Source organism: Pleurodeles waltl, chromosome 7, assembly GCF_031143425.1.
Source record: "Pleurodeles waltl isolate 20211129_DDA chromosome 7, aPleWal1.hap1.20221129, whole genome shotgun sequence".
NCBI lineage: Eukaryota > Metazoa > Chordata > Amphibia > Caudata > Salamandridae > Pleurodeles > Pleurodeles waltl.
In genome coordinates this window covers 1,441,906,327-1,441,919,694 of record NC_090446.1, presented here as the reverse complement: position 1 = coordinate 1,441,919,694, position 13,368 = coordinate 1,441,906,327, and the positions used below count along the sequence as shown (strand labels likewise).

The 13,368-nt window shown below is 38.0% G+C and overlaps 1 protein-coding gene across 1 annotated transcript in view; it reads right to left on the bottom strand.

Moving 5' to 3' along the window:
* The window catches only part of LOC138246460 (uncharacterized), a 95,008-nt gene that overhangs the window by 48,232 nt on the left and 33,408 nt on the right, over nt 1-13,368 (bottom strand). The window lies entirely within an intron of this gene.

The following is a 13,368-nucleotide window of genomic DNA, read 5'->3' as shown; positions in this document are numbered from 1 at the left end:
TTAATACTTGGGTATTTTATTAGGAGTTTGAGTATTCTTTTTAAAAAAAAATTAAGGATATGCTGTGGATTAAGGGATGGAATGTGTGTGTTGTGGATGTTATCGGTGGGGAAGTGTATTAATACTCAGGTATAAATTTTTACACTTGTTTTTTAAAAAAAATTGAAATGTATGTTGTGGATTTAGGGGTGGGATATATGGGATGTAGGGGTTATGGGTGGGGAAGTGTATTAGTAATTGGGAATTAATTTATATATTTGGGAATTTTTTTTTATTTTGTGATTTCTGGCTGGGAGAGTGTATTAATAATTGTGTGTTTTATTAGGACTTTCAGTATTTATTTTTAATTTTGTTTAGGATATGGTGTGGATTAAGGGACGGAATGTATGCGTTGTAGACGTTATGGGTGGGGAAGTGTATTAATACTAAGGTATTAATTTATACACTTGTTTTTTTTTTTTTTTGGTAATTTTTGCTGTGGATTTAGGGGTGGGAGGTATGGGATGAAGGTGTTATGCGTGGGGGAGTGTATTAACCACCAGGTATTAACTTATACTTTGGGAACATTTATTATTGTAATTTTAAGCATATATGTGGGTAAGGGGTGGGATATATGGGATGCAGCTTTTTATAGCTGTTGAAGTGTATTAGTACTTAGGTATTAATTGATACTGTTGGTTAATTTTTATTTTGTTGTTTTTAACTAAATTGTGGGATAAGGGACGGTATAGATGGAATGGAGGTGTTATGGGTGGGATAGTTTGTTAATACTTAGGTATTATTTTAAATAGTTTGGTTAATTTTTACTCATTTTTTTATAATATTATATGGCGTAAGGTATGGTTTATATCGGTTGTAGGGGTTATGGGTAGGAAAATCTATTAATACTGAGGTATTTATTTATAAAATTGGGATTTCTTTTTGTATTTTTGGAAAATTTGTTGTGGAGTTAGGTGTGGGATATATGAGATACAGGGGTTATGGATGGGTCAGTGTATTAATACTGAAGTATTAATTGATATAGTTGAGTAGTTTTTTATATAATTTTAATAATATGCTACAGGATTAGGGGTGGGATATATGGGATGGATGGGCTATGGGTGGGGAAGTGTATTAGTACTTTGGGGATTATTTTGTACGTTTGGGTAATATTTTATTTGTTTTTTTATAAATAAGTTGTGGGATAACAGATGGAATATATGGGATGTAGGCGTTATGGGTGGGAAGTATATTAATACTCGGGTATTTTTTATTTGCTTGGGTAATTTTTAATTTATTTTTAAAAAATAAACTCTGGGTGAAGGGATTGTATGGAGGAGTTATGGGTGTGGAAGTGTTTTAGTATTTGGGTATTAATTTGTACACGGGTTATTTTGTATTTGTTTTTTACAAACACAGTGTGATATAATGGTTAGGATATTTGGTATCTAGGGTTTGTGGGTGGTGAGTATATTAATACTCAGGTATTATTTTATATAATTGAGCAATTTTTTTTATTATGTTCTTAAAAATATGGGTAGGATTGGGGGTGGGATATTTATACATTTGGGTATTTTTTACATTGGTGTTATTTTTTTTTAGGCATGGTATATTGTCTATTGGGGATAACGATTTGGGAGTGTTTTGATAGTGAATTTTTTTAATTAATAAAGGTGATTTTATTTTATTAATAATTTATTTTTTATTTTTTATTTTTAAACTTTTTGGTGTTAAAGATGTTTAGATTTTTTAGTTTCAAAATAGTTATGTAATAAAATTTATATTTAAATGTTTATTTTAATAGTATTTTGTAGTTAAGAACATTGATGGTAAATATGTAAAACTATAATATTTAAAATAATGTTATGTTTGATTAATTTAAATTTGTTTTTATTATTTTCAATAATTAGTAAAATATATATTTTTTGGGAACATTTTTGAATATTTTTGGTGATGTAAAATTAATATGATTTTTTTTAAAAAGAGTACTAGTTTTGGATGTATAATTTAAAATATATAAATAAAATTAAATTAATATTATTTTATTTACATTTATTATTTAATTAAAAATTTCAGAAAATACATTTTTTGCATGGGAACGCCTACCTTGCATCTCATTAAGGCAAAGTAGGTCTCCACTTTCAAAAAATGACTTTAACTCCATAAATTTGGTGCTAGAGGGGTCTAGCACCAAAGTATAAATATGGAGTTAGTTTTGCACCGAATTAGAGTAAAAAAAAATGATACTAATTCGGTGCAAACAGAGTATAAATATGCCCCCTAGTTGTTGAGGCGTTTTCGGTGTTGGGCAGTCTTTGTTTGGGTAGTAGTTGTTTAGGTAGTCGTTGTTTAGGTAGTAGTGGTTCAGTGGAATATTCTTACTGGAGTGGTTCCCGTATTCGTTATATAGGAGGTCGTTGTTTAGGCATCATTCAGTTTATGCGTTTTTTTCATTGTTTAGACTTTGTTGTTAAAAAATTCGTTGTTTAGGCATTTTCGGTGTTGGGCAGTCATTGTTTAGGCAGTCGTTGTTTAGGCAGTAGTGGTTCAGTGGCATATTCTTTGTTTTTATCACTAACTTCTGACTCTTTCTAGACCATAGATAACCAAAACCAACAGAGCATTAAGTATAGATGCTGTAAATATATTGGTATTGGCTTGGTGATTGTGTGTGCAATTGTATGTTTGAGATTGATTGTGGGTGTAATAGTTGTTGATAAGACTGGACCAAACCATACCACAGCTACAGAAACTACATCTTTAGACTAGTACCTACCCTTTCACCAATAAATTTAAGTAGATGAGAAATATTTGCATGTTCAGGGAGAACTTTCTTCTAATGTCTTCTGTCACTTATTTCATGAGTATGTTGATGTGATGGATGCAAGAGATTGTTATGTTTGTACACAGATGTCAGCCTCTGTTGAGGAGGGAATTGCCTATCACAGTCTGCCGTTAACTTATTGCATAAGTTGCAGTCTTTTATTAATACGATTCTATAACCAAGAGTATATATAATATTTCTACTCTAATTTTGATATTGTGTTTTCTTTTGTACCTATCATTAGAGATCTTCATAAGATAGCTAGGGGCAATAATATAGTAATAATGAGGGATTTCTTTGTACCTACTTTCACCCATAGAAATAATCTCACCTCTTTACTTTCGCCCTTATAACAGAGTTTCTTAGATTACACAGAAGATAGAAGAAGAGAAATTAAGGCTAAAATAGATTAGGGATTAGTTTTACATAGTCCTGGGATTGACTATGCATTCACTGGCATTACTAAACAAAGGAAACTAACTTTAGATGCACAACATGTAGGAAAGTTTTGTATAGGCCACAATCTAGAGTTGATAAAATATTTTTGGGAATGAGTGGATGTAGGCATGTGTTTTTGTTTGTGAATAAGTGAACATTTATGCTGAATGGTCAGGACCTGCTGGTAACTGGGATATACTATATCTATGGGAAAAATGCATATTACCGTCTTCCTAGAGGATGGTATGGCACATGTTATTTGGGAATAGTTTTCCTGAAAATGTACCAACTTGAGTAAATTTCCTAAAATTACTGAATTACAACAAAAGAGACAGAAGAGAGAATCAGCTTCTAGCATTGTTGGATACATATTTGGAGCAATAATTTCTTCAGCTGGAGTTGTTCTGAATTCTATCAAAATTCAACAGTTGCCTACAGTTGTGGATAACATGCTGACAAGTTATTCAGGCGCCATTGTACTTTTGGATACTGAGTTGGCTGCAGTAAGAGCTATGACTCTTCAGAACCACCTTGCATTAGACATCCTCTTGGCAAAAGAGGGCGGAGTTTGTCAATTGCTAGGTCCGCGTCATCGTTGCTCCTACATACCGGATAACAGCAAAGCAGTTAAAAGCTTGGTTAACAATCTAACAAAAGAAGAAACTAAATTGAAAGAACTAAAAGAGTCCAATGTTTGGGAAAGAGCTGGCAAAGGGATGACTGCTTGGGAAACTGGATTGGCAACTTGGGAAATGGGATGATAATGAAAATAATACAAGGAGTTTCAATTATTGCAATTTGTCTAATTGGAATATGTGGAATATGCAAATTGTACAAAGTGATCAAAAAGAGATAAGTAGAAAAGAAACAGAGGAGGAAAGAATTGCAATTAGAAAGATTATAAGGGAAAAACTCAAAAAAGGAGAAAATGTATAAAAATGTGAGAGAAACACAATTTTGAAAACATGTGCAGAATAAATAAATAAATGTATTTGAGATGTGTGTGTGATGACATATATAGTCATCAGAGGAGGGATTATGAGAGCGGAAATTTAGTACTAATAATTTTAGCATTTGCTTTGATCATATAAACTGTATTAACGTGAAAATGTCTAATAACCTAAAATTGTGGTTTCATGATTGGCAACCATCATGTGTGAAAAAGTGCATTTATGCTTTGAAAATAATATACTAATGCTGTACTGATCGAAAGGTCACTTTCAATTATGAATTAAATGGACAAAATAATATGAGCATTTATTTTTTTCTGCTGGGCCTCAAGCAGATGAGTTTACAGTGACTGTTTATCTAACAAATGTGCCCACGAAAGAAACATTCAGATCTTGACATGTCCGTTGTATAACAAACTCCTTTTGTTTAAGTCACAAGTTTATTCTGTGCATGGAATTAATGAAATGTATTTCTCTCGAGGAAATGAGCTGATATGAAAATGTTTTCACATCTTTGGAACTATTGTCCGGTAGCAACGTATTTTGGAATGGTTGAACAAAAGGCTCCACTGACACCAGAAGGAAGCAAGTCCAAGAAGCTACAATTAGTATCATTTGGAGTTACGTAAATGGGAAAAACGACAAATCAACGTCTTGCAAACTAATATTGTGTCTTTTCAAATGTATTTCCGATATCTAATGTTTTTATGATTGGATGTTCTTACTTCTCCTGATGCTTTTGACCAATAGAAATTATGTATGCATTTTAATTAAATGAGCAGCTCACTGAGAGCTCTAGTCCATTCTGGCATTCTGTCACTCTTGTTCCGGAGCTCGTTCTTTGTTCTGGCACACTTTGACATTTCATGCCTTACCAAACAGTCTACTGATGTCTTGGTATTTTATCATTTTCTGAGTTTATTGTCTGTTCAAATGCTGAACGAATGCTGTGATCGTTTAGTGATCTTAGAGTCCAAATCCTAAACCGTCCCCATTACCATGCCCTATCCTAAAGCTGACACTGCTGTCCCCCTGATGAAGTCGTAGCCACTTTGCTCACTTTCCTTAGGGATAGGTAATCATGTTTAATCTATGTATTGTTATTTGTCTTTTGTTTTTTTGTTTTTCAGGTACCAACTGCTACTGCTCCAAAACTGCTGATTATTTGTTAGTGCCATAGTTAGATGTTTTCCAAATTAGGCCCATATTTATACTCTGTTTGCGCTGAATTAGCGTCATATTTTTCACGCTAATTCAGGGCAAACTTAACTCCATATTTATATTTTGGCGCTAGACCCGTCTAGCCCCAAAATATTGGATTTAAAGTCATTTTTGGGATGCGTGAAACCACTTTGCCTCAATGAGATGCAAGGTAGGCGTTCCCATCCAAACAATGACTCTGAGGCCTTAGCTCCTTATTTATCCTCCTGTGCAAAAATGGTGCACAGGAGGGAAGCGGGCCTAAATAATAGCGATAAGCCTCCTTAGCGCCATTATTTAACACGTGGTCAGGACAGGTGTTGGGGACCTGTGGACCCATTTCCATGGTCAAACACCATGGAAATAGCCTACAGGTGCCCACCCCAGTTCCAGGAACACCTCCACCCACACCGGATGATGGGGGGACCCCATCCCAGGTAAGTAGGGTAAGTATAGGTAAGTATACCCTTGTCCCCTGTGCTGGCCATTGGGGTGGTGGGCATGACTCCTGTCTTTTATAAAACAGGAGTCATGTGATATGAATGGTTTTGCATCAAGAAATGACGCTAGGCTGGTCAGAGGCATTTTTTTTGTCTTTAACCAGCCTAACGTCATTTTTTGGTGCAAAACCCCTCCCCCATACCGCCACTCAGCTAATGTCATTTTCCCAGACGTTAGTCCACCCTTTGCGCCGGCTTGCGGAATTCCATAAATTTGGCACCTGGCTGGTGCTTTGGAATGACGTAATTTGTGCAGTTTTGCATCGGAAAGAAAAATTATGTGGCCTGAATGTTTCTAAAACATTTGCATGAAGCCCAACATGGTAATGCTACTTTGAGGTTAGGGAGGTGTTTCATTACACCAATTAACTGATATTAATTTTGCTTGCTGAACAAATGTATTATATATCTCTTTCTCAAATATTGCTGCTATTAATGAGTGTTTTCACACTGTTGAGATTCTCGTTCTTGTTGGCTTGTTCAAGTTAAGATACTTTTGGAGATATGGTCAGACTGTGATGTTTCTTTTTCTTTATCATTTGATGTTGAAACTAATTTTCATGACTTCCACGTTGTTAATATAGGGAAATAAACATTTTAATTCATAGCAATGGTGTGGTTATTCTTGGCCAAATTGGTCATGATGCGTCATTTACTGACTCTCCTTTGTTGTTGAACTGTTTATTATTGATGTGCGTTACAAAACCTTACAATATTAATTTAAATGAGTCAAAAGGTTCATCGACCTTAAGCAAGGCTGAATGCTTACTATTGTTACACAAAATAGATAGGCCAAGGCCGCGCTAACAAGGGCAACACAGCAAGATGACTTGATGTGCTGCTCTGTGCCAACATTTTGTAAATATAGCCGTAGGTATTTTCAGGATTAATTAAACTGGGAATTTCTCTGTGATAATGGTGTCAACCCAGTGGTGTTGTAAAGGTTTAGAGACTAAAGATTTGCACATACTTACTGCTTGCTCTATGAAGTATAAGAACCTTTTTCTGTTGCTCCCACTCAAACAATTTCAGGATGTACGAAAAAAGCACAGATCATCATGCTGTGCAACTTGAAGGGAAAAAAGGGGGAGGTCCTTCCTATCAATGCAGAAAGCTGCATCTGACTTCATTCTACATGTACGTACCTGACATGGATCCTAAGTGTTTGGCTCTGAACAATTTTCAATAATAGTCATCTTTCCAGACAATACAAGCTGTTCATAGGGTGCCTAGAGCAGCAAAAAATCGGGACTCAGGGTGCTGCTAAGGGATATTTGGTACAGGAGGGTCATTTACACAGGGTGGCCATAAGTCTAGGATAAACCTGTACAGTCCTGCATTTGAGAATGAAATCAGTTGTCTGCTATGGCTCCTTTAACACATCTTTTGTGTCAAAGTATCATAATAGGACCCTTGTCATGAGTTTAGTGTAAATTAGGTCAGACGTCCCACACTGGTTAACCTACACCATGGAGAGAGATAATTACCAGGTGAGGAATTTTCTCCCAAGTGCTAGTTGACGGTAACCACAGAAATCATTGCTCTATGCACTGATTTCACTGTTTCCCTCATCCAACTCAAATTCACTGTACACAGTTTACCAAATGATTCCCTTCGAAACCTCAAGAGTGAAAATGTTGGAATGTGTACTTTTATGATTCCAATTTAGGCACTTATTTCTGTTTCTGCAGGAATCACTATTTTCTCCAAACAGGTAACAAGGGCCTTGATATATTGAACTTGTGCTAACTGTTGCTTAATTTGCAACAAAGTAATTGCCGGTCCCCACCTTTTTTTAAAATTCACAGTCCACTTCAAATGTTACAATTTTGTCACCTTAATATATATGGACATCCCTATCAATGATTAATGCTTCAGGTCTATGTGTACTAGTTTGTAATGTATGTGCAACAGTTTTTAATTCTGCCATAAGAAGGCTCTCATAAAAGAACCATGATACAAGTTCTGTTTATGTTTCGCCTACAGAGCACTCGACTGTGCATGTGAAATCTATTGTATTTAATATAAATCTTGAAAGGGGCATGCATCCCGCCCTTGCTTTTCATTGGTTACTGTGTTTGCCACTTACCTTTCCTCCTTTTCTTTTGGCTGCAGCATATTATTTTTTTGTGTTTCTCTGTGTGTTTCTCTTATCAGTGTCACATTGCTCAATTACTATTTTCATCCACTTTTGGAACTTCTTTTTTTTAGGTTTCCCCTGCACAGCGCTTTTTTGTGCACTTTTACAATGCGCGATATAAGAGCACCAGTTCTATTATTTAGGCTTCCACTGCACAGCACTTTGGTGCAATTTTACATACCACAAAACACGAGCACCAATTCTATTACAGACAGACACATTCCAGAACCAGAGGGATTAAGTGGCAGAGACAGATTGAGTGAAAGTGATTTGCCCTGAATCTCAGGATTTTGAGCCTTTTGCGAGACTTGAACCCTGTTCCCCAGTTTCAAGGTCGATGGATTTAAGCATATCAGCATACAAGATGGTTGGCACTCCTTTGGAAGGCACAATTGAAATGCATTCCCGTTGTGCGTTCCAAAGTAACGCCGGCCAACTTGTTTGATTAGTTGTTCTCATGCATTTTCAACCATGTGTCAACATCAGGGCAGAGCGTGCTCTACGGGCGACTGGAATGCAAAAACCCAGCACTTCCAAGACAACGTATTTCATGCATTATGCTGATGTGCTGTTGTTTAACCTTTTGCATTGCAGAGTTTAATCCTGAAGACTTATATTCAAGGTGCTTATAAATACTGTTCATTTGCAATGTATTGCTGCAGACTTTCAGAGTGTGTCAGGGTGTGGTCCTTTTCCAGGGCCTTCTAGAAGCTTCCTCTGCAGCATGACTGGGTGTGGTTTGTGGGCTGTGCCAAGACTCTATATAAGGGAGCCAGCCCAGCTCCACGTGCTCACTATTCAGAGGTCCCGGTGCAGAGCAGCAGCAACTTCCTGAGCTACTACTTTGATCTTCCAGGCCTTGCCCTTCACTTTGTTGGTGATTCTTGATCAGGGCGGTAAGACGGAGGTCAGGCTGGGCCCCCGATCCCGTTCTCGAAGGCTTTCGAGTTCTTGGGCCTAATTTTCATGATAAAAGATTTTACCTTGTGCGTGTGAATGTGCACTTGGCTTTTTCTGGCATTTGCATGCTGATATTTGAATCGGCGAGACGCGCAATTCATTTCCTGTGTTTAACTTGTGGTATTTAGTGTGCGCTACCATTTCTTGGCATTCACATGGTGGCATTCGAATGAGCAAGACACGCGATTCATTTCTTGTGCTTAACTCGTGATATTCATTGGGTGCTATCATTTCTTGACATTCACATGGTGGCATTCGAATCGGCAAGTCGCACGATTCATTTCTTGTGTTGAACTCGTGATATTCATTGTGGGCTACCATTTCATGGTATTTACATGGTGTCATTCGAATCGGCAAGACGCGCAATTCATTTCTTGTGTTGAACTCTTGATATTCAGTGTGCGCTACCATTTCATGGCATTTACATGGTGGCTTTCGAATCGGCAAGACGCGCGATTCATTTCTTGTGCTTAACTCATGATATTCATTGTGCGCGATCATTTCATGGCATTTACATGGGGGCATTCGAATCGGCAAGACGCTTGATTCATTTCCGCAATTAAACCTTGATGTTTCAGATCGCTTGCAGTGTGCGCGATCATTTCAAGCATTTGCATATTCTTGTTGAAATCAGCAGTGTGCACGTTTCTTTTCCCGCATTTAAAACTTGATGTCAGATCGCTTATAATTTGCGCTATCATTTTATGGCAATCAAAACTTTGATGTGTAGTGTTTCCTGAAGTGCACACAATTATCCAGGGCCCTTCAATTTTCTGCAGAGGTGTTAAATTCAAGATGTTACATTCTATGTGCATGTTAAGTCTTTAGTACAATTCCTATTGTTTTCCAAGGGATGTTTGGATGGGCTTTTATCCTCATCTAATGAGGCAGTGTTTGTTCTGGGACATTGTTCTAGAAGTTTTCTTGTATTCCTAGAACAGTATGTTACAATTCATGAAAATTCCATATAAAACATTGTACAAACCATTCTTGATTCTTTTCCAGGTACCTAGATTTCATGAGGCCTAATTAGAGACTAATTAGTTCTAGACCATTCATGTTTCCTCAGTCCAAGTATTATTTCATGTTCCGAGTATCACAGAGCTCTAGACTCAACAGAGTGTTATTTCATGTTCCGAGTATCACAGAACTCTAGACTCAACAGAGTATTATTTCATGTTCTGAGTGTCACAGAGCTCTAGACTCAACAGAGTGTTATTTTATGTTCCGAGTATCACTGAACTCTAGACGCAATAGAGTGTTGTTTAATGTTCCGAGTATCATTGAATCCTAGATTCAACAGAGAGTTTTTATGAATCTAAATGTGGTTTTATTCTGATGTTGTGTTGTTTAACCTTTTGTTTCCTACAGGTCTCCTTCCCAGCTGTTCCCTACCTAATCCCCTTTTCCCCACTTGGACTCTCTTAGACTTTGTGACATTCTAATCAGAGTATTGGCGCTGTCTGGTGGTGCACATGTTGGGAACGTGCGCAGACCCCGAGGATCTGGTGACTCTGACACCATGCATGTATATTCATGTTGTAAGGTGGTGCAAGAGTGGTCAGGCTGTGCAATGCAACGTTGATCTTAGGGACAAGCCCTCAACTACTCTTCTCACAGAACTGTATTTCTGTATTAATTTGAATGCATGATAAAAGCTCAGTTCCAGTTTTGTAATGCTGCATTTCGCAAACGAGCATCCATTTGGTGGCAAACTCTTCTCCCTGTGATGCTCTACTGGCTCAATTAGTCTTCTTCATTCCCCAAGATAACCACCAGGTGGCTCACTTTCACAAAGGTCAGGTAAACTGCAAGCAGAGAAGTTAAATACAGATGGCCTGATTTAAGGAAAGTGGTGCTGCACCCAGTGCAACACCACTTTCCTTGCGCCCCTTAGGACCCCCCTAATGCCACCATGTGTGTGCCGTATCTAAGATATGGCACATCATTGTGGGTGTTAGGGAACTGGCGTCAATATTTTTTAGGCCAGTTGGGAGCTTTGCATGATTAGTGCTAAAGCTATTCCTGCAAAGCCCACTGAGGCACATTGAAACCAGTGGGAGCTTCCTTTTAACGCCTGCTCTGAGCAGGCTTTAAAAGTGCTGAAAAAATGAAGCAAAGAAATCTTTTAGATTTCTTTGCGCCATTTTTTCACCCCCCATAACAAGGGAATGCCCCTTTTGCATACATTATGCCTGGCATAGGCATAATGTAGTGAAAAGGGTTATAAAGTGGGACAATGCATGCATTGTGCCACTTTGTAAATCCAGTGCAGTGATTTTGGCATCATTGGGCCTCTTTAGCATAAAACGAATGATGCTAATGTGGCGCAAGAGGCGCTAGGGGCTCTTACATCTGCCCTGAAACATTTTCAGTGCTGACAGTTTCGCTGTGGATTTGGCCAGTGTATTTATCAGATTACTTATATTTCAATCTAATTAAGATGTGCAGCTTTCAGTGCAGCATGCATTGCTATTAACAAATCTTGACGGAAGATATCAACGCAAACTTAGATGAACTTAAGGCACTCAAAACATAGTTATTTTCAGAATACTGCATAAGGCTGCTTCCCTACTTGACAGATTATTAGGCATTATAGGAAATTGTGTATGCGTTCTGCACTACGGGTCGTATTCCAGTTGTGTTGCTTCATGATTGAAAAAAGTGATTTTCTTTTGAGGGGACAAATAACGGGTGGATGACCATTAAACTTTTTTATTATTTTGTGAACTTGGCCTAAGGGCATAAGAGAGCTCTACATGAGCACCAGACTACATTACAGGAGATCAAATTATGATTATTAGGAAGGGAAAGATTCAATGATTTGTCCAGAATCAAAGGATGATGAGTCCATGAAAGGACTTGAAATTGACGGTTCAGGTACAAAGTTGTTTGCTCTGGCTTCCATTATTCCGAAGTATGTACGCTAAAGAAAACAGGAACATACAAAAAAATATGCTCTTCGGAATATGACAAAAAATATTCCAAGTAATCTGACCATATGGACCTTACAGATCTGTTCCTCAGAATTTCAACTAACCTAAGGGTGTCTAAGCCAGCAACTACCAAATGATCACACTTCTTTGGACCAATCAATTTGCCCCACTCCAGTTCAAAACAATCTGCCCCCCTCTAATCCAAAAGAATCTGCCCCACTCCAATCTGCCTCACTCCAACCCAAAACAATCTGCCCCACTCCAATCTAAAATAATCAGCCCCACTCCAAACCAAAACAATCGGCCCCACTTCAAACAAAAACAATCTGCCCCACTCCAAATCGAAAACAATCTGTCCCACCCCTAACCAAAGCAATCTGCCCCACTCCAAATCCAAATAAATTTCGCCCACTCCAATCTGCCCCAGTCCAATCAAAAACAATCTGCCCCACTCCAATCTGCCCCACTCCAATCTGCTCCACACCAAACAGTCCTGCTCCAGTCCAAAACAATATGACCCACTCCAATCTGCCCCACATCAATCTACCCTACTTCAATCCAGACAGTCTGCTCTCACTCCAATCAGCCCCACTCCAATCCCAAACAGTCTGTCCCACTCCAGTCAACCACACTCCAATCCAAAATAGTCTGCCCCACTCCAATTTGCCCTACTCCAATCCAAAACAATCTTCCCCACTCTAATCTTCCCTACTTCAATCCAAAAATACCTTCCCTACTCCAGTCTGCCCCACTCCAATCCACCCCACTCAACCCCATTATTATCCAGTGCCTGTCACACCAATCCAATTCACCTCACCCCAATCCAGCCAGATCCAATCTATCCCACTGACACCTTGTGGGTTTGGTAGAACTATCACTTGAATAGTTCTAGACATAGCCAGTGCTTTCAATGGGCCGGTACTCACCTCTTTATAGTACCACCAGTTACAGCACAATATATTGTCTTTCTCAATAAACAAGTTATAACACTTTAACGGATTTTCAATAATTTATATTGCTCTGCTGCTCACCAAGCTACAACTTACAACAAAAAAAAACAGCTTATTATTAATCGATTGGCAAAACGTATTGCATTTACCAATGCTTGTTTTCGTTTAGTCTTTGAAGAGTAAACATTGCAGCTGGAGGGAAAAATATTATGTAAAGTGTCCCAGTCCCCTAGATTATGTGCCCCTACAACCCAGATCAGGTTCCTAAAGGTGCTAGTAGGTAATTTTGAATTAGAAAGCTGTGCTTTCTCTTTTTAATTGAACACTTTCACCACCATAGAAACAAGCTGCTGGATCGTTCCCTGTTTGCATTGAAGCCATTCAAACAATTCATTAGCCGATGCACCAGAAAATGCAACAGGCATCACAGCGAATTCACTCACAGAAGGGCAACTAGGAAATTGTAAGAGTTCACAAAGAAATTCAAGATA